Raw genomic sequence first — 22,650 nt, 5'->3', positions numbered from 1 at the left:
GGCTCACTGAACTAATGCTTCAATCCTCGAGGAGATGCACCCGCCGAGACGACTCTTTAGCGTCGTCTATTGTCGTATTCTTTCATTCTTCGGACATGTCGACCGCCGGGAAGAGAATGTGGAGAGACTCATTGTGCAGGGGAAACCCGACGGACAACGACAAAGAGAACGCTTCTCCAAACGATGAATAGATGTGACCAAGGGAGCTTTTGGGTGCAGCCCTGGGAGAGACTGTGCATCTTGCAACAAATCGCGATTGATGGCGCAATTCGGTGAAACGTGCTCTGGATAGGAGGGAGACTAACTAAACTTATAGGTCACAAAACGTCTGTCAAGACGTTATGATGTGGATGATGAATATTTCTTTAAAACAACCTAATTTCCGAAGCGCGGATCTAGCTCGCGGCTGGTCAGGGTTCGGAGTAGGCGCGGAGAAAGACACAAGACTCTGTTAAAACAAAAGTTAACAAGGTTTATTCTAATGATTGAAAATACATAAGTTTGATCGCGGAGATCGCAGAGGCAAATATTACAGCGGAATATATACAGTGAGATACACGGATGTCATACAGCGAGATCGCGGGGATCGTAAGCGCGAATATCAAAGCGGAGATATATGTATAATAGAATACGCGGATACCGTACAGTAAGATCGTGGAGAGCGAAAGCGCAAATATCGTAGAAGCGGTATGTACATCAGCGAAGCGGGATTACGACCAGCGATGGGCTACGCGGAACGAAGTACGTGTACTCGAGAACGCGGATTGGCGGGTGCGCGAGCTCGCAGAATACGGCGTGCGGATTCGAGGACGAATCCCGGCGCGGGAGCACAGATCTGGATGCGGCAGTGATCGTACGCGGTGAGGATCGCGTGTGGAAACGGTATGCGGCTAAGATCCTTAACGGATATAAAAAGGAACTCTTTATACCCTGGCGCATTGATGCGTCAGGCGGGACGCGGTACCGGGTGGCCAAGATCCTTGGCAAGTTAGAGAGTAGCTCCCTTACCCTGGTTCACTCCGGTATCGTATACGGATCGAAGTTTTGTCGGATGGGATCAAATCAACCGCCCAGTTGCGTCACTTGGCGGAGCCAGAAAGAGACTCTCTACCTCCTGGTTGAATTCGGTGTCAGGATTTCGGGATCCGTAAGCAGCGGAGAATCGGTCTTCGGTCGGATCGGTTGCTAGCTCACGGCGGAATCTGATTGTTAGTAACAATCGGGCGTTTATATACCCGCGCCGGGATGGAGCGGCGGAACGGTAGGGAATTACGGCGTCCCGACGCCGCGATTGCGTTTGGCGGTCTTCGGTCGATTTCGGCACCGCTCGGCGCTCCGAGTCGGTTGCCGCGGTAAGTCCTTTCGCGGACTTATACGTGAGAGATTACAATTAATAAAGGACACACCGGCGGATATTCGGCCGGGCAGCATCCGGCTGATGTTCGCCGGGAACGATGGGTTTTGGGGCGCATCGTTACATCTTAATAATTAATTGGGGCCGCAACATCAACCATTTTTCCGCCAGCACGATGAATTATCTTAAATTTATAATTTTGGGGGCGAAGAGTCCAACGAGCGATTCTGAAGTTTAAATGTGCTTTATCCATAGCTAAGGCTTGACAATCCATTACTACCGAACATTCTAATCCGTAAAGGTAAATATGGAACCTTTCCAAAGCTTTGACGATAGCCAACATCTCAAGTTCAAAGCTATGATACTTAGCTTCGACTTCGTTCGTTGCTTGGTTATAATATGCTAACTGGAGCGAAAATACCATTATCCTGTGTTTGTAATAAAATTGCAGCTATAGCTATTGAGCTAGCATCGGTATGTACCTCTGTTTCAGCTTTAGGACTAAAAAGTCGTAACACAGAATAATAAATTAAGTCGCGTTTCAAAATTTCGAAAACTTGTACCTATACAATTTTTATTGAAATCGAATTTGACGGATTTGCGTAAGAGATCAGTTAAAGGTTTCGCTTTTGCTGCGCAATTAGGAATAAATTTTCTTAAGTAATTAGTCAAACCCAAAAATCGCTGGACTTCCAACACTTATTTAGAAATAGGAAAATTTTAAATTATGCCTAGTGCTAACAGTTATGCCATTTGCAAATATTATATATCCTAAAAATTCAATTCTTTTTCTTAAAAATTGACATTTACTAAAATTGATCTCAAAATGATATTGCTTAAGCAGAAGAAGCACTTGTCTGAGAATTTCCAAATTCTCCTCAATTGTATTGGTAGCTATGATTACATCTTCCTTTACACACTTAAAACTCCTTCTTTTCTCGCCTCCCAAAACTCACAGAGATACGTTTTGTGATACATCCGTACATCAACCCAAACTTCTATGCATCATGTTCTTGCTCGATTTTCAAGGTGTATTTCCGATACACCACAAACTTCTTGATAACATTTTCGTATTCAGAAAGTCAAAATCTATAAAAAAAAAATCTTTTTTGCTTATACCTTTAAGGGCAGAAATCGATCTTTTTTGCACTCTCTCCTTTGAAGGTTGGCCACTTTGAGCCATTTTAGGGCTAAATCCAGCTTTACTTTAAAGTATAATTTTAAAATAATAACGTAAAGGAAAAGTGGTTTTGAACATTTTTATTCAAAGGTGATAAAATGAAATCAACGCTATTGGTCAGTTTAGCAGCGCTAAGTATTTTAATATTTTTTTTTAATTTTGTATTAATTTTTAATTTTTTAATTAATTATACTCTTTTCAATGACCTTACCTTAATACTTTTATTTATACGTAGTATAATGTAGTATTAGGACGAGCGTGGCCTAGTAGACAGCGCACTGGTCTATTTATTGAGCCAAAGGTCCCGGGTTCGATTCCCGGTAGAGCTAGAAAATTTTATTCGCTTGTTCTCCTCTCGGAAGGCAATGGCAAACCACCGAGAGTATCTTGCCACGAGAACTTCTCTTAAAAATAAAAAATATAAAAAAAAATTGCCGTTCGAAATCGGCGTTAAACTGTAGGTTCCATATACAATGTGTATAATCTACGTGCGCAACACATGTATATGAAGAGAAGTCACCACGCTCGGACACGAGTAATAGGACTGAGGAGAGAGGAGAGATAATGTAGTATAATGAAAGAAACCGATTGTTGTAAGAAAAAAACAGAAAAAATTATTTTAAAAAATTTAAATGGCATCTTTTAGAAACATTCAGTTTTACAAAATTGCAAATTTAAAAGTTAACTACCTAAAAGAAAACATTAAAAATGTAAAAAAAAACGCCAAGTATTTTTAAACAAAATAATTTTATAAATAATATTAGACAACTAAAAAAAATATTTATTTAAAAAACACAAAAATAAATATGATAGCATAAAAAAAAGTAAAATCAAAGAATTATTCCAAGTATATTTATTAGAGCAAGTAATATTATTTAAAAAAAACACAAAAAAATGAATATAATAGCATGAAAAAGGAGTGAAATCAAAGTAGGAGAGACCGGGGCACAGTATATACAGTAGCGCAACTCCTCTGATTTCGTGTTGGCCAAAACGGATTGCGCATGCGCGAAATAAAGCACTATTTCTGTCTCTTTTCTTCTTACTGTCTTTCCTTTTCTAACGGATTTAGAGGCACATTTAAATGCCTAAGGCGTTAAAGTGCTATAGACTGCTATAGAGTGACTTGATAAAAGTCGGAAAAAAATTGTGTAAATTGTGTTATTATAAAGTGTGTGATTGTGAAGAGATTTGTGAAGTGATTGTGAAGTGATTTGTGTATTGGAAGTATAGAAAGGAAAGTTAACCTGTATAAATTTTATTTATAAACAACGACACTTCCTTTTTCCAAAAAAACATAATAGGTACAATACTATTTTAATAATTGTTTACATCATTATTTCATTATTTGTGTAATTTAATTAATTATTCTGACATACACAGGTGGTTGGCATGGGTTCAAGCATGCAGAAGATTGAATTTAATACCAAAAGGCCCCGAATATGCTCACCGCAATTGTCGATTGTGCCATGTACATTTTGAAGGAAATCAGTATAAAATCGTCAAAAGTCGAGCTCGCCTTCATCCAGATGCTGTACCAACAAGATGTTTAGAGTTTACCAGTAATAAGTAAGTTTTCATTTATATTAGTTTTAATTACTCTTTATTTGGAAAAATCTAGTTTTGATACTTGAAAATATTTTTGATAGTAATATAAAATAATTAAAAACATATTATTTTACTGCAGTACTACAGTTTCTACAGTATCAACAGATGTAGTATCAATGGAATATGAAAACAATAATATGTAAGCTATTTTTGCATTTATTATAAAAATATTAGAAAAATTAAATTTAAATTAACACATAACTCAAGAAGCTGAAGAAGTTTATGTATTATTAGTATTACAATGCGCGAATTATTCATATATTTAGTTTTTAATATTAATAAGTTTTTAATATTATTAATGCAATTTCTTTTGTGCAATAGCTTAGCATTATCAGTAAAGTTTCCAATAATATATATTCATTATTTGTAAAAATTTATCTACATATATGTTATAAAATAAAATGTAAAAATTTTATCAATATATATTGACCACATATTATTGTATCATTAAAAAATTGAGTTTATTACTACACACACACACACACACACACACAAAATGTATAATATATTTAATAAATAATATATTGTAAAATGTGACATATTTTATAAAAATATATAAATGTATACATTTAATCTAAAAAGTGTTATATTACGTTAAATTGTTTACATAATTTTTTTGTGTGTATACTTTTATGCGAGAAAATTATTCTATATATTATATATGTTATATACTTATATTTTACATTTATTCCTGATTTATCATATATTATATATATATATATATATATATATATATATTTATTTATTTATATAACATACTGTTATATTATATTAGTATAATATTTCATATATTAGTATTTTATATATATCATTATTTTGCATTATTAACGGATTCATCTATTATATATGTAATATTTTTTAATATTTTTTAATTTCTTTCATTTTTTTTACGCGCGCATTGCATGACATTGTACATTGTTAACAATAATTCTGCATAATTTTGATTGAAACTAACAGACACGGTTGTATCTCGCGCCAACTGCGTTAAATTAACCTCAATGGACTAAACGAGTAAGAAAGAGAGAGATGACGAAGAGAGAAGTGAGACAGAATACTGCTTTATTTCGCGCATGCGCACTCTATTTTGGCCAACACTAACATCAAAGGTGCCGACAGAGAGTTGCGCTACTGTATATACTGTGACCGGGGCGGAGTCGTTACTACAAATATCTTGAAATCTGTATGTTGTATGAACTTGCCATTAATATTGTAAACACTACTTATGGTGCTCATGTAACCAACGGAGTTTAATGAGATTATATGCCATATTGTGATTTTCATTAAGGCAAACGTGTTTTTGGAAGTCAAAAGTAAAATGTTTTGCACGTCAAAAATTTTAAATAATTTAAATATTATTTTCTCCGAATCTCGAGATAAGTAATTCTGAAGAGTAATGCATGCTAAACATGAATCCAGCAAAAAATTTTTATTTTCGTTGATTTCTAATATTTCATGAGCGATCAAACTTAAAATCTGTGTCCGGGGCGAAGTCGTCACCAAGCCATATCATGCAGGTTTCGGGCGAAAATCAAAGTTAAAGAAGGAGCAGTGGTCGGATTCCGGCGAGAACTTGGATAATGTGTTGCGTGTGCTCAGAGATGACAGAATAGAGGTGATGAGAAACAGTGCATTTTGTGCGAGCGTAGAGCACATAAGTGTGTGCGCTTTTCTTGTAATTATTTTTTGCTATCATGTTTTTAATTAATGTTTCCATTTTTCTATTAAAAAATAATTAATAAAATGTATCTTATCATTTTTCATGATCGGAATTATAAATTTTTGTTAGCTTTTTGGGCAGGAAAAACTATTAAAGACAGTCCGTTATACTTCAGTGTTTATTACAGTGTGTCCGGTAACACGAAAACGCGGCAGCAGCTATATATAAAAATACACACAAGAGAGGAAGCTCGTGCGGTAGAGCAGGAACAATACAGCGCTATCGTAGCGGTCGGTAAAACTTATCGGGTACATGAAAATAACTAAACGTGTATAATATTACGATATCTCTACACTCCCTCTATCGGAATATACAATATATATGTGTGTTTTTAACTGAACATAAGATTTAATAAGCAAACACAACTTAAATGTTTATCTTTCACCAAAGATTTTGTTAAAATATCTGCCATGTTTTTATCCGATGAAATAAATTTTACATTAATTAAACCTTTGCTTTGAGCATCCCTAGAAAAATGACATCTTATTTCTATATGTGTAGGCTATTAAATTATTTTTCGTAGTGCGCGCGCCTCGAGGGCCTGGCAACAGTGTGCGATAGCGAGCGCCTCTGCGCGACGCGTTTTTGTTTTCCAGGGATCGCTCGTGCGACCCGATCGTGCGGCAGTACGTTACAGAACGTCTCAGACGAAGGAATAAAGACAATTCCACGGACCTGACTGCATTATATTATTGAGTGTACCCCGCCCACAGTTTCAGAAGTAAGATTATTGTGTATCACACCCACATAAATGAGACGGACGGAGAGCGTGATCGACGAACGGTCTTCGAGAATCTTCAAGTTGAATCCGAATATTCGAGAAAGTGCCGTATCGTACTGTCTCGGTCGCGCGTGGTGAGCAGTAACAGTATAGTCGTTGTACGTTGTATATTGCATATCTCAGTGCGTTATGGATAAGCTGTCGGAACTCAAGGTCCCTCAATTGAAGCAAATTCTAAAAGATCTGGGCCCATTGACTACTGGCTTGAAAACCGAATTGATTGCACGACTGTCGGCAGTGGATTCCGAATTATTGTTACAAGCCATAGACAAGACAACGAACGAAATGACGATTGAGTCAGAGGACGAGTCTTTAGTGCTGCGACAAGGAGATATCGCGACTGCTAGTACGAATGCAAGTAGAGAAAGAGAGAACAGTGATCTAGTGCAAAGAGAACTCGAACTATTAAGGCGCAAAAACGCAGTGTTACAAAGAGAATTGCGGTTGGTCGGAAGTGATGGAAACAACGAACCAACGGCCACGACACGCGCGCCAGCGGCTTCGGCAGTGCGAATCAGGGAAATCGGTGAGCTGCTTGCGGACTTCACAGGCGATAAGGATACATTCAACACTTGGAAGGGACAAGCCAAGGATATTGCGCACGACGTATCGATTGAACGAGGATGCGATGAAAATATTGTTAAGTTCACGTCTCAAGGAAAAGGCGCAGGGGTAGTTTCACTCAACGCCGACACATCTTCAATTGACTGTTCGTGAATTGTTCGAGCAGATGGATCGTATGTTCAACAATAAAAAGAGCAAACTGGAATTGAGAAGTAATTTCGAGAAACGTTCATGGCAACAAGCAGAGAGTTTCCCGACATATTTTCACGCCAAGACAGTGTTGGCAAACAAAGCTTCTATTGCACGAGACGAATTGGTGGACTATTTAATCGACGGAATACCAAATAGCCGCATGAGGGATCAAGCTCAAATACTGCAATCCAGTACCAAAGACGATCTATTGAAGGCTTTCGCGAACATCTCACTCCCATCACATGCAAAAGGATTCAAGCACATGAAGGAGGGCAAACCAGAAAAAGCAGATCGACGAAGCGATGAAAAGAAAGAAGAGCCAAAGTACAAGACGACAGTGCCACGAAAAACGCTTACGTTGTTTCAATTGTAGTGAATTTGGTCACATGTCAAGTGAGTGCACAAAACCGGCACGAGAGAAGAGATCATGCTTTCGATGCGGGAGCAAAACACACAGGATCAAAGAATGCCGCAAAAAATCCGCCGTCCCCTGAAGAAACTGTGCATGTTGTTCAAGCGAATGGTAACATTGAACCGTTTATGATAATTGTAAAATACGCGATTACCGATAGTTGTAACAATGTTTGTAATTTTAACATTAGCGCAATGATTGATACGGGTTCGCCTATTTCATTGATTCGAGAAGATTATGTACCGATTAGCGTTCGTAAACCTATCCCGTCGGACCTAACGTCATATTATGGTATTAATAAAACAAAGATAAATATTTTAGGTATATGTAAACTTGATTGCATTATAAATAACGCCCTGGTAGATTTAACATTTTACGTAGAAACGATAACGTTTGCCGCAATATTGGGACGTGATTACATTTTATCTCATAGTCGTGACGTATCGTCATTAATCGCAGACGATAAAGTCAAGAATAAAGTAATCCCAATAAACGAAAGTGAGCAAGCGGAGAAATTTAACGATATTTTAGGGATAGATTGCGCATCCGAAACGACAACAGCGATTGAGAAATTAAATATAAACCCGCGATTAGAATATCCCATTGGTGAGGAGATAAAACAATTGTGAACGAATATTTAGAAAATCGAGCAAGGAATGAACCTTCTCTTCCATCCGATACTGAATTGGTAATAAGTTTGAAGCATAATCAGCTGATCAGTTATCGACCGCGTAGACTTTCATACTCTGATAAACAGAAACTGCAGGAAATCTTGAATAATTTGTTGAGAGACAATATTATTAGGCCGAGTAATTCACCTTATGCCTGCCCCATTGTACTCGTTCATAAAAAGAATGGAGAGTTGCGTCTTTGTGTCGATTATCGCGAGCTTAACAAAATAACGATACAGGATAATTACCCTACACCGTTGATCGACGATCATTTAGACAGGCTGTGTGATAAACAGTATTTCACATGTCCTGATTTACGTAATGGATTTTATCACGTTAAAATTGCAAAGTCATCTGTAAAATTGACAGCTTTTATTACACCTCTCGGACAATTTGAATATTTGCGTATGCCATTCGGATTGACGAATGCACCAAGAGTCTTTCAGTGATTCATTTACAATATCTTTTCAGACTGAATTCAACAAGATAAAGTATTACTCTATATTGACGACATATTGATTGCTACAAAAGACATCGATGAGCACATGGAGATTCTCCGAGAAGTTTTGAATCGTGCCGCTCAATTTCATTTAGATTTTCGATTTGACAAATGCTCAATTTTACTCCAAGAGATTAATTATTTAGGATACATAATTAATAAAGATGGCATACAACCGGGTACAGAGAATGTTGACGCAATATTAAATTATCCGTTACCTCGGAATATACGCAAAGTCCATCGATTTATCGGAATAGCAAGTTTTTTTCGACGATTTATTAAAGATTTTTCTCGCATTGCAAAACCACTGTACGATCTTTTGAAAAAGAAAGCAAAATTTCAGTTTGAAGAGAAGGAATATACCGCATTTAAAACTTTAAAAAACTGTTTAGCGTCACGCCCCATTTTAGCTATCTATTCTCCTAAATTAGAAACCGAGCTTCATTGCGACGCGAGCTCAAGTGAGTTTGGAGCAATCTTAATGCAGCGACAAATAGACAACACGTTAAAACCCGTATTTTATTTTAGTAAACGTACCACGAATACCGAAGCAAGCTATCATAGCTTCTAACTTGAATGTTTGGCAGTAATTTATGCGATAAAAAGATTTTACATGTATTTAGCGGGTATTCGATTTAAAATTTTTACCGATTGCGACAGTTTTAAGTTAATTTTAAGTAAACAGAATGTGAATCCACGTATTTCAAGGTGGGCATTGTTTTTGCAATCATACGATTACAGTATCGAGTATCGTCCCAGATCAAAAATGTCGCATGTTGATGCGCTTAGCAGATGTTACGCTATATTAGTTTTAGAAGGAAACACTTTTGAGCGAGTATTATCAATAAAACAGGATCAAGATCCGACGATTCAAAGAATACGTGAGCAGTTAGAAGCCACGGAAAGTAAACTTTTCGAATTGCGCGACGGATTAGTGTATCGGAAAACCAAGGACGGCAAATTACTTTTTTATGTGCCCGAGTGTTTAGAAAATAATGTGATACGTACTTGCCACGACGATATAGGTCATGTTGGTGCAGGAAAAGTTATAGAAAATATATTACGCGTGTATTGGTTCCCATCATTGTCCGAAAAAGTGAAGAAACATGTCACTAATTGCTTGAAATGCATAGAGTTTTCACCCGATAGTGGGAAACCGGAGTGCTATCTGCATCCGATACTAAAAGATACTTTACCGTTCCACACCATTCATGTAGACCATTTAGGCCCATTGGAGAAAGCAGGACGGAATTTTAGACATATTTTTCTTATTGTAGATGGATTCACTAAATTCATTCGACTATATTCTTGCAAATCAACTGCTTCTGAGGAAGCACTTAAGCATTTAGATGATTATTTTCGTGCGTATAGTAAACCTAAGAGAATTGTTAGTGATCGAAGAAGTTGCTTCACCTCCAGTAACAACAACATTGAAAGAAGCAAATATTAAACACGTGTTAGTAGCAGTAAGTACCCCGCGTGCAAACGGACAGGCGGAAAGAATAAACCGTCTTATTATCCCAATGATTGCAAAGGCAACGACCGATATAAATAAGTGGAATAGAGTCCTCCATTCGGTGGATACGCTGTTAATAATACTATGTGTAGATCACCAAACACGACGCCGAGCATGTTATTATTCGGAATCAATCAGAACGGCGAGAGTAATGATAAAGTGCGAGAAATATTACAATCGAATGCGACAGTAAGAGATATACCGACTATCCGACAACAAGCGTCTAATGCAATTGAAATGCTTTAAAAAGAAAATACTCAAGCGTATAATAAACGTCGTAAAGCTCCTAATATGTATAAAGAAGGTGATTACGTTATGATACTATCGATACTACTCCGGGAATAAATAAGAAACTTATACCTAACTATAAAGGACCTTATGTAATTAAAAAAGTGTTAGATTTTGATCGATATATCGTAACCGACATTAAGGATTTCAACTTACGCAGATTCCATATACCGGAACGGTGAGCGTAGATCAACTACGATATTTTGGAAATAAATAATCATGGTGAAGCGCGATATTCATAACGATTAATATTCCTTAAGCTAAATTGTCATGTATGCGATTTTATTTTATGTTTCATGTACTAATTAACCGATTAAGAAGTTCTTTGTTTTAGTTATATTGTCTTTTCTCAATTTTTGATCGAGGACGATCAAGGAGTCAGTCTGGCCGAACTGTAGGCTATTAAATTATTTTTCGTAGTACGCGCGCCTCGAGGACCTGGCAACAGCGTGCGATATCGAGCGCCTCTGCGCGACGCGTTTTTGTTTTTCCAGGGATCGCTCGTGCGACCCGATCGTGCGGCACTACGTTACAACACGTCTCAGACGAAGGAATAAAGACAATTCCACGGACCTGACTGCATTGTATTATTGAGTGTACCCCCACATATGTTTGCTCCTTTGGTGAAGCATATTCTCTTTACTCAGTATAATTGCGCTTTGATTATCGCATAATATATCTGTTGTGTCACTTTTTTAGAAGAGGGACACCGGGTATCTTTTATTCCACGGAGGAGGCGTGAAGGATTATAACACACGACACGTTCAATAAACGATACTTTACTTAGATCCGTCTTACAGTTATTGCGTACAAGAATGCCCGTTACTGATCTGCTCCCTGACTCCGATTGCCCTGTCGTCTCCTCTGGTCGCTTCCTTTTGAGTTCTCGTCCTGTCCTTCGATATCGCTGAGTTGCTCGATCGTATGTAGGCCAATCGCGCAACTTATCTCTTGCTGATTCGGCTTTCCGTAATTCTTTCGGGCTTTCGCGGTCGCGTTCCCTATTGTTATTCTCGGTCTTTCTTAATACTATTCTTATTTTATTATTACATTAATTGGGGCCACAACATATCCGTTGGATCGTGTACATATTGATCTCCATACATTTCTTTGATTAACCTACGTAAATGTATAGTTTCTTTCGTTGCTTCGGAAAAAGCCACATATTCGGCTTCCATTGTTGAAAGTGCAACTGATGTTTGCTTCTTAGAAAGCCAACTTATTGGTCCTCCAGCTAATACGTGCATGTTTCCTGAACAAGATTGGCGGTCATCTTGATCACCGGCCCAATCTGCATCGGTTTACGCTTTTCTCTGTTTTTTGGTACAATATTTTATAATCAGCAGTTTGTTTCAAATAACGGATGAAATGTTTCGCGCATTTCCAATGTTGTAGTCCAGGATTCAGATTGTATCTACTTAACGCTCCAACTGTAAATGAAATATCGGGTCTTGTTGTATTTGCTAAGTAAAAGAGGCTACCTATTAGTTCTTTATATGGTTTACCTTTGTGGGGTAGGATGTTAGTCAAAGGTGCGTCGGTTCCCACAATAATCAGTCATTCAATTAGGTAAAATCTCGCTAGGTTTATTCATGCTCTATGTACAGGTAAATTATTTCTTGGAAGTGTACGGATAGGTGTACGTGTGTGATTTGTGTAGAAGATTAATGTGTAGTGTTAACGCGGTGTGTTGCGTATTATCCGTCCCGAATAGTTAGATTCGCTGAGGCCGAGCTTGGAGAGGAGTCTTGAGTTCTTGTAGACAAGGCCAGTGAGTGCGTCACCACAGAGTGCTCCGGTTGGAGTTAAATGTGTGGTACTCGGGTTGGCCGGTCGATGAGGTGTGGCTTTCACGGGAGGAAAGTATCCACCTTGGAGATCAGGAACAGACTCTTTGTCGTGGCCCCAGGTGCAGGAATCGGAGTCGGAATCGGAGTTGGAGAAAGCAGCGCCTTGGTCTCGGTGTTGTCCGGTGAGCTGGATCGTAAACGGCCCAGGAAACCTTTCCACGGCAGGGAGTCTGTCGACTGTTACCGAGAAGAGTTAATGCCCTGCAAAGCAGGTGTAAACGAAAGCCCGGAATGAGCACGCTCCGTATCAAACGGAGGCCTTGAAGAGCACGCTCCGTCTCCAAAAAAGATTATGTCAGGGGCCCTGGTAGTAGCACACCCTGACTGGTGAGCTGATCGCTGGAGAAACCCCGCTGGGTTGCCCCTTATATAGAGGTCAATGTTGAATCTTTCTTACGAGAGAATCGACCGGCGATGCGCCGCGTAGCGGGCGCGCGTTGAACTGCCCGGCTGATCGATACCATGCTGCTGCTCGCGCCGCGCGCCTTCCGTCCTACTGCCGGCGTCGCGCGCGCACCATCGCGCGTCGTGGCGGACAGCTGACCGCCACAACCTTCCATTTCTTTTTTTTTATCAAGAGTATTTGCCTCCAGACGTCCTAGCTTACCAGTTCTAATCATTTTAGGTCTCCCTCTAATCTTTTTACTGTTTTTGGAAGTTGAGACTTCTTCATTCAATGTATCATTTAATTTTTCATTTGCATCTCCATATTCACTTGAATCTGAAATTTCTTCTACATTCTCTAACTCACTATTTTCTTTTTTAACTATGGGTTTTACGTCATCTAATATTTCTTAATCATCTCTAATATTTATGTTTGGTATTAAATCTACGTCTATTGATTCTACTTTGTTATCATTTACATCTTCAATAAAACAAACATCTCGATTTTTAATTACTTTTCTACTACTGGGTATCCATAGTCTATAGGCCTTTGACTCACTAGAATAACCAACAAGTATTGCCTTTTCTCCCTTTGGATCAAACTTTGAAATCCCTGGTCCTTTCTTTAAGAACGTAGCGTGAGAACCAAAAATTCTAAAGAATTTAACGTTTGGTTTGCGATTTGACCACAACTCATATGGAGTTATACCATCGTTTGCTTTTGAAGGGCATTTATTTCGTAAAAATACCGCCGTATTAAAATGGCTTCAACCCATAAACCCTCAGGTAAAGGTTTTGATTTAATTAACATTGCACGCACCATCTCAACAATTGTTCTATTCGCGCGTTCCGCGACTCCATTTTGCTGAGAAGTATATTTGACCGATAATTGTCTTCTTATACCTTGACTTTCCAAACACTCATTAAACTTTTTACTAACATATTCTTTCGCATTATCACTACGTAACTTGATTATCCTACGACTAGTTTTTTTCTCGACACGTAACTTATATTTTTTAAATGCTGTTAAAATGTCACTACATGATTTTAAAAATACAACTTCCATATATCGCGTCTTATCGTCAATAAACGTCGCAACGTCGTAACGTGCATTTCATGATTTTACCTTCATTGGCCCGCAAATATCTGTATGCATTATATCTAAAATGTTTTTTGCTCGACTGCCTTCTTTAAACGGCAACACATGAATTTTGGATTGATCACATGTTTCACATGGCAATTTTTTACTTTTTGATGGTAGATCTAATCTGTATACTCTTTTCTTATCAAATAATTCTTTTAAATCATTGTAAATCAAATGGCCATACCTTTCATGCCACAACTTTAATTTTGAATTAGAATCATCACTAACACTGAGAACTTTATGGTTTGCCATTTGTTTAACTACATGCAATTTTTCCTAGTTGCGGTATAAACTAATGAACTATTCGGTCTAGTAATATACGCGTTATTCTCCGAAAATTTTACCTCGTATTTTTTTTCAGTCATCGCCGAAACTGATAATAAGTTACTTCTTAATTCCGGTACATAGAATACGTTTGTTAATTTTACTGGCTTTACTTTACCGTGTGTTTTAATATTTATTCGTACAATCCCTACTCCGTAAGATATTATATTTTCTTTTCAGCTGTGCTTATATTACTAATCGGTCCATCAGATAACATCTCAAACGCGTTTCTATCGTTACACATATGTGAGGTAGCTCCGCTATCTAAATACCATTTGTTTTTTTTTTTTTACGAACAAACTAGAGCCGAGATCGCGATTAAAGAGTCCTCTTCTTCCTGTTCTTTCGTTTTACTCGCTTATTGATTAGTCTTGCCGCCATCTTTTCTTTTTAGCTGACAACGATTTGCTTGATGTCCATATTTACCGCAGTTGAAGCAATTGCCATTAAATTTCCTTTTATTTTGGTCGCTCCTGGTCGAACCTTTGTTTGTAGATGCAGATGACTTCTTAATTGCGTGAGCTTTCCGGGAAACCAGCGCCAACGTTGTAGCGTTTTCTTTATTATCGTTCCCTTGACGCCTTGCCTCTTCTTCTATTAGCTTTCCTTTAATGAAGTCCACTGTTGTTTGATCCCTCGACTCGATCGCCACACAGAAATTTTCATAATCGTCATATAGACTGCTTAATAACATAATTGACTGCAGCTCGGGAGGTATCTCTATTTCCGCATCTTCCAGTAAGTTAACTTTTTCTTGGAAATGATTTATGTATTGTGACGTTGACTCAGAAGGACTTTTTCTTAGGTTATACAATTGTCGATACAGGACTGCCTTTCTTACTGGACCTTTTGTATTCTCGCTAATTCATCTCATGCCTGTTTGGATGATGCTGCTTTCCTTAAATGTCCTAATTCCGCCTTTGATACGCTCAGAATAATGATTGCAAGAGCCTTTTCATCCTTGGTCGTCCAATTCGATGCACTTACTTCCGCCTCAGGCCTTACGATTTCGACACTTGTATAGCCCCAGAGGTCAATATATATAAGCATACTCCTCATTTGCATTTTTCATGCCTCATAGTTACCGTCGGATAACTTTTCGATGTGCTGTACACTGTTATGCATTTTGGCACAAAGTATCAATGACACAAAGAATCGATGACACGGTTACTCGCTTAACTTTCAATACGACTTTTCAATATATTTATGTTCTTTTCCGTCCCTGGGCCCATAACCTGTTAGCTTTTTGGGCAGGGAAGACTATTAAAGACAGTCCGTTATACTTCAGTGTTTATTACAGTGTGTCCGGTAACACAAAAACGCGGCAGCAGCCATATACATATAAAAGTACACACAAGAGAGGAAGCTCGTGCGGTAGAGCAGGAACAATACAGCGCTATCGTAGCGGTCGGTAAAACTTATCGGGTACATAAAAATAACTAACGTGTATAATATTACGATATCTCTACAATTTTTATTTAAAATTCAGTCCGAGAATGGAGTGATAACTCCGCCCGGGCAATTTTGACATTTCAATTTTTGCACCTTTGTCGTTTTCACTCTATACCAGTCGAACAAAGCGACGTCCAAAAATGTCCGTATAAATTTAGTAGCCAAGGGTTCACTCTTTACAACGGTATACCACATTTTACTAAAATTATTTGTTTTGTTGTTAAAAATCGGCACCGAAAAAATAGTGACTTTGCCCCGGTCTCCCAAATTATTCCAAGTATATTTATTAGAGTAAGTAATATTTCGCAAGATATATATTTTGTGCGTAAAACTGAATTTAAAAAAATATAAGTATAATATTTTACAAACTATCTCTCAAAATTGCGGTAGACTTAATATGGGATGCAAAAGACATTTAAAATGTATGAAATAACAACACAATAAAATGAGAAAATATAAAATACAATAGATAGCGTAATGAAAGGTGCAGAAATTGAAAAAGGTTTTCTCCTCAATTCTTTGCCTTTGACAGAACGTGGCGGCGCTTCATGGTGACGCCACAGTGATCACACTGTATCGTACATTCATGAAGCGTTCTCTTGGGACAATAATCAGGTGGTTTCCCCTTGCCTGCCTGATCCTACACCGTTGATTACCTTAAGTGATAGTTCATCCGCCTTCGGGGGGGATTTCTCATCCCCAGGACAAGAGGGTGCCCTAACCAGTATCCTGGGTTGGTTGCTTATACCGGCAATCCACTCGGTGAATAGCGCCGATATCTCCTCTTTCCCCACCATATCCGTCAAATCAGGGCAGGTGAGGGCGAGTCCCCCATTAGGAGGGAGAAATCGACTTGATGGCGTCCCCCGAAAATTCCGAGGAGACGGCGCGCATCCTGTAGCTCTCGCCGCCTTCTACTAGACCCACCACGAATTACCGGAAAAAAAATCCCACCAGGATTTTGTGTACCTGGCTGGGATCGAACCCGGATTTCCGGAGCGTGAACATTCTAAAAGAATTAGTCCTAAAAGGAATTGAAAAACGATGGCATTTTATTTCTCCACACACGAAATTCTATCTTTCGCAATTTCTACACACTATTGACTTAATATTAAGCTCTACAAGTTTTTGCTTCAATGGGCATTTTTATGAACAGATTTTTGGCAGTCCGATGGGTTCTCCATTTTCTCCCAAAGCTTCCGACATTGTAATGGAGGACTTGGAGAATCATTGCCTTGGTGCACTCGATTTTGAAGTTCAGTTTTTCTGTAGATACGTGGACGATATCTTTGCCATAATACCTAAGTCAAGAGTGAACGACATACTTGATGCGTTTAATAGTTATCATCCACGGTTAAATTTCACCTTTGAATTGGAAAGGAATAGTTCTCTCCTGTTTCTTAGTTATCAAGGATGGAAATCGACTGATCACGAATTGGTATAGAAAACCTACGTTTTCAGGCCGTTACATCAATTTTTTCTCTAGCCATCCGATTAAATATAAAGTTAATACCATCACGAGTCTTCTTGATCGAGCGATCTTACTGTCTGACGAAAGTTTCCACAAATCCAACATAAATGTTGTTAAAATAATTCTTTTAAACAATTCCTTTTCAATCAATCTCATCGATAAACACATAAACATCAGAATTAAACAACTTCGGCATAGGCGTAACGAATAGCACCCCTGCCAATTTATTCGATCCACGGAAATGTGCGTCGTACTTCCGTATGCCAAAGGTCTTGGCGAAGATATACGTCACATACTTACTAACATTGGCTTCAATACTGTCCATACTGTTCCAAAAAAATTGGACGTCATTATAAAGAGGGGAAAGGACCGTCTCGATAGGAATAATTCCACTGAAGTGGTCTACAGGATAAATTGTGACAATTGCTGTGCGTCCTACATCGGGCAAACAAAACGATACCTAAGAACGCGCGTTACTGAACATTTTAAGGATATAAGGAAAGACGACGATAAGCATTCCGTTGTCAGCAAACATCGCGTATCCCATAGTCATGATTTCAAGTGGTCTGAGGTGGAAATTTTACATAGAGAAAAGAACAGAAAAAAGAGAGAAATCGCAGAAATGTTCTTAATAAAAAAATATCCAGATACAATTAATCTAAAAAAAGACACCGATAACTTGAATCCCATATACGACAACGTTATCTCGAGTGTATAACTGTTTTGTTTTTCTGCTGTTGGGTACTCTGATAACTTTGTAAACGTGTACGAAACTGTCAGTTTGTTCCTGACTCCTATTGCGTGAACATGTGTCGCCGCTGTGGCTCGAGAGAATTGCGATCCGTATTGTAACTCGTTAGCATGATACGCAATGCTAACTTTTTGGCGCCGGCGTTGGACATTCTCTGCCAAAATTTCATAAGCACTAGTACTGAGAATGTGCCGACGATGGTACTCGTTTTCTCATCAGGTATGAATTTTTGCGCCTTAAGAATTTTTCGCATTGACTTAAAAAGAACTTCTTTTATACTTTTGGAAAATTTTAACTTTCAACTCTTAAATTATTAATTTTTCTCCCGACTGCTGCCAACTTTTGGTTGGCGAAGACAAGGGAGTATGCGTTTCACGGAGGCCGAATCTTTGTTACCTTAGTTCTCGATAACTACAACATACTTTGATATGTGCTTCCGTATATAAGTTTCTTATTGATCAAGCAGGGTTTATAGCATATAATTATCATTAATCGTTGTGTTAATAAAAAAGCAAAAAAACGATATATTACATTTATATGTTCTCTTATTGGCTATCGACTGAGTTACAGAGGAAATTGATTAACCAATGACATGCATCCACATGGGGAATTTTAGTGAGATTCTAGTTGCCTCTATGGGCTTCGGCAGAACGTAAAGCTTTTCTATTCATCGCTGCACGCTCATTGGATATCGCGCGGCGTGCACGATGTTATCGCGCGCGCTGGTCTGCTCTATTGCTCACATGTCATATTTGGCCGGTAGTTAGAGGCACGGTCTTACATACAGGTCTTGCAACTCCCATGGTGGGGGGCGACTCACTTCTCGAAGACACGTTAGATAGTTCAGCGTCCGACCGAAAGAGGCGCAGCTATTGAGTGCTCCTCCATGTGAGAAAGATAGACTGAGTTTTCTCTCTTTAACGGCGCAAGCGCTTTATTAATTTGAAATTATTTTTTGCGTTACGGATATGTGATGGGATAGGATAATTAAAGGATAATTAAATTACACTATTACAATATTCACGATTATTACCTGTAAAAATATAACTTTATTGATTCGTAAGTTTTGATAGCTTCTTTTTTACAACGAATTTTTTTGTTAACTTCAAATTTTCTTGATGCGCATGTTGCCTCATCCTCAAACGGATATAATAAATTAGAGCAAACAATAAAATAACGGATGCGTGCTCTGTGCATGGAAACGTGAACTCGTACGTCTGGAGAACTTCGTCCAACGTCAAATCGAACACGTTGATTTGGGAGGAATGTTTCGCGAAGCATGCTTCTACGTGACGTATAAGATAAAAAAGTTTCAGATTGGCGTGAATTAAGGGGTTAGTCTACTCGAGAGAGCCAAAAACAGGCGAATTTTCAAGAATTAATTTCAGACGAAGTATCGGTGATAAATGAATGTTTTTTTTTTTAATTTTTTTTGTTAAAGTTTCGAGAACATGTCCAAATTTTTATGCGTTGAAAAATTTTAAAATGGCGATGAGGCACTCCTTCGCGCGCAACTATGTTTTTTAGAGGTGGTCAAACGGTGTACATGGTTTCTGGAATGTGGATGGTCTGAAACCAAAAAAAAAATATAGTCATAAACTATATTGTATTGTCTACGGAATGACGAAGCGTTTTTTCTCTCCTTGTTTTTGGCGTCAAGAAAAAAATTCCTGAATTTTTTGCTGCATTTTTGGACTCAAATTACGTGTTATTATTATTAATAATTATTGAACAAAATATTATAATGATAAAATCGTTCGTCATTCCGTAACTACTATTCCATAGAATATGTGTACCAAATTTGAAGTCGATTCATCGATTAGAACTAGAGATATCGTGTACACCGTTTTGAAAAACATAGTTTTGAGAAAAACGCGTTTAAAGTTTCGGTACTAGTTTTTTGAGTGAAAAATTGCATTTTAAGCGTCTTACCGTTAATCAGCCATTCCTGCGTCATACAGTAAACCTTCCACCTCGTAAAAATTCTCTTCGAGAGCCGATTGTGCTATTCTTCTATTAATTCTTTCTTGTTTGGAGGTCTCGAAGGACCGCTTGTCAGCAATTGCAATTCGCAGCTCATCCGCTTTATCGCACATTTCGACGGCATTTGGCCCAATTTGTAAGTTCAGGACGTCCATCATTTGTAGAATACTCTCGTACCCGTGATTAAAAATGCTTGCTGCAAAATACGATGCCACTTCCACGGTTTTCGCGCCACTAAACACTCGTTTCAGAGCAAAATGATGCAATACTGGCGTGCTGTCTGTTGAAAATACTTCTGACTGACTATAAAGTATTTTTAACGACATCTGTTGGTGTCGTTAGTTTATTAGAGAAATTCAAAATTGAATGGTAAATCGTTATGTTGTACCCGCCGAACAGGTAACGATTTGCAGCAGATAGGCGTTTCGGAGCACTCCGGAGCGCTTGGGTAGGAGCTCGAAATTTCAATGAAAACGAGTTCTGGCAGGTATAAGACCTTTTGTCCCTTATTCTAGAGGGTTCAAAGGATTTTTTAAGCCAATAAAAAAATCGATTTTTTGACCATTCTCGAGTAGACTAACCCTTTAATCCGCCACGAGATTTCATATCTACAAGTTTCGTCAATGAAGATTGAGAAGAGGAATCTGATCGGACAGCTTGAACACAAGTACAGCACGATTGGTAAAGTTTTAAAACTTGCTAGATAAATATTATTTATACAAAATAAAAATGAACAATACATAAAAATCAAATTTGACATGTTGCAAAAGAATCTCCTGAAAATCACTTACTTCAGCAATGATTTTTCCGTTAACATCCCGTTTCACATACTTTGTGATCACGTACTTAGTCTCAAAATGCGTTTTGCAAACGAAATGTCTTCAACTCTATTTCACCGGGTATTGCAGCTTGCCACAGTTTTAACATTTTGGAGTCAGTCGGCACTTTGAACAGCGAATTATTGGTCGTGTTCTTATAACTCGACTTGCATATGACGCACAATCTCCCTATTTTTCACACATTCATCAAAAATACTAAACACTTATAATTATACGTATATTCCGAGATTCCGAGATATAATTACGCGAACGGTACGACGCTAACGAGAAGAGCAGAGAGACGCTGTTAAACACGAGAAATTCACAGGTTATGTCACTCGGGAGCACTCGATAGCAGCGACACGTCTAGACGCGATGCGAACAACTAAAAATTGCTTCAATATCTGAGTCACCCCCACCACTGAAATTTGCCAGAGTCGCAAGACCTGTATGTACGACCGTGGTTAGAGGTTAAGTTTGTTTATACAAGTTTAATCTTTACAAAATTAAATAAAAATATAATAAATAGTGTGATAAACAGTAATACACTGCCTAATACAAGTTTGTTTATTGAATCATTTCCTCGAAAATACCATGTGGTATCATGTATCTTATATGTGTGTATACATACAGGGTGTCAAGTAATAATTAAGCGGATCACTGCTCGTGATGGGCAGCTAGAGCGGGTAAAACTGAATCGAAAAGTCTTACTGTTTTGTAAGTATTTCAATAATTAATAATAAAATAATTAATAAAGATACGCGAATCAAGATGCGTTTGTGCGATTCGACGAGAAGGAGCAGTCAAATGTTTACGTTGCTATTAGGCCGCGACGAGACATTGGGAGGAACGCTAATGTTTATAACAAAAGTTATTAACTATACATAAGTGACACTCATTGTCATTATTGTTTATAAAGCACTCCTCTCTCATAATATTTCGCTATGCACATAGTAACGTAAACGTTGGGCTGCTCCTTCTCGGCAAATCGTGTGGATGCACACTGATTAATTCTTTTATCTTTATTAATTAATTTCTCATTAATTATTGAGAAACTTACAGTACGACAAAAGACGTTTAATTTGATTCAGTTTAATTCGCTCTTCCTGTCCACGAGAAATGGTCCGCTTATTATTACCTAATACCCTATATATACATGGTTATATAATTGTAAATTTATCATATATATAAATAAAAATCATTAAAAATGTTGAAAAGATAGAGAAAATTACTTAAGTCATAATTAATCTCATACTATTGTGTATAAGATTTAGATTATGCCTAGTACCTATATTTTCAACTATTTATATGTATATTGTAAAATATGTTTCTGCATAGCATAGAAATATATGTATTGCTTTTAAAAGTATAAAATAAATAAATATTTAAAATCTCGCAACAGCAGCAAAAAAATAAGTAAACAAAAATTATAATAATATAAAATAAATAAAAACTTAAAAATTAATTAGTAAAAAACAGATTTAAATAAAATCTCCAGAGCAGCAACAAAAAATTATAAAAAAAGTTAAAAACAAAAACTTATATAAAAAATTAAAAAAAAATTTAAAAACAAAAACTTATAATAAATAAATTTAATTAAGAAAATTAAAAACAAAACAACAGAGTTGGCAAAAAAACGTTTTTTTTTATTTTAAACAAAAAACATTGTTTTTTTTTGTTTAAAACAATGT

At 37.5% G+C, this 22,650-nt stretch overlaps 1 protein-coding gene and 1 pseudogene across 1 annotated transcript in view; both read right to left on the bottom strand.

Moving 5' to 3' along the window:
* LOC143901664 (uncharacterized) overlaps positions 1 to 22,650 on the bottom strand; it is a 202,359-nt gene that overhangs the window by 170,558 nt on the left and 9,151 nt on the right. The window lies entirely within an intron of this gene.
* Positions 14,843 to 15,609, bottom strand: LOC143901585 (uncharacterized; annotated as a pseudogene).

Source organism: Temnothorax americanus, unplaced genomic scaffold, assembly GCF_048541705.1.
Source record: "Temnothorax americanus isolate GAGA-0224 unplaced genomic scaffold, ASM4854170v1 Scaffold35, whole genome shotgun sequence".
NCBI lineage: Eukaryota > Metazoa > Arthropoda > Insecta > Hymenoptera > Formicidae > Temnothorax > Temnothorax americanus.
The sequence above is the reverse complement of the archived record's forward strand: the minus strand, read 5'-3'. Positions and strand labels throughout refer to the sequence as shown.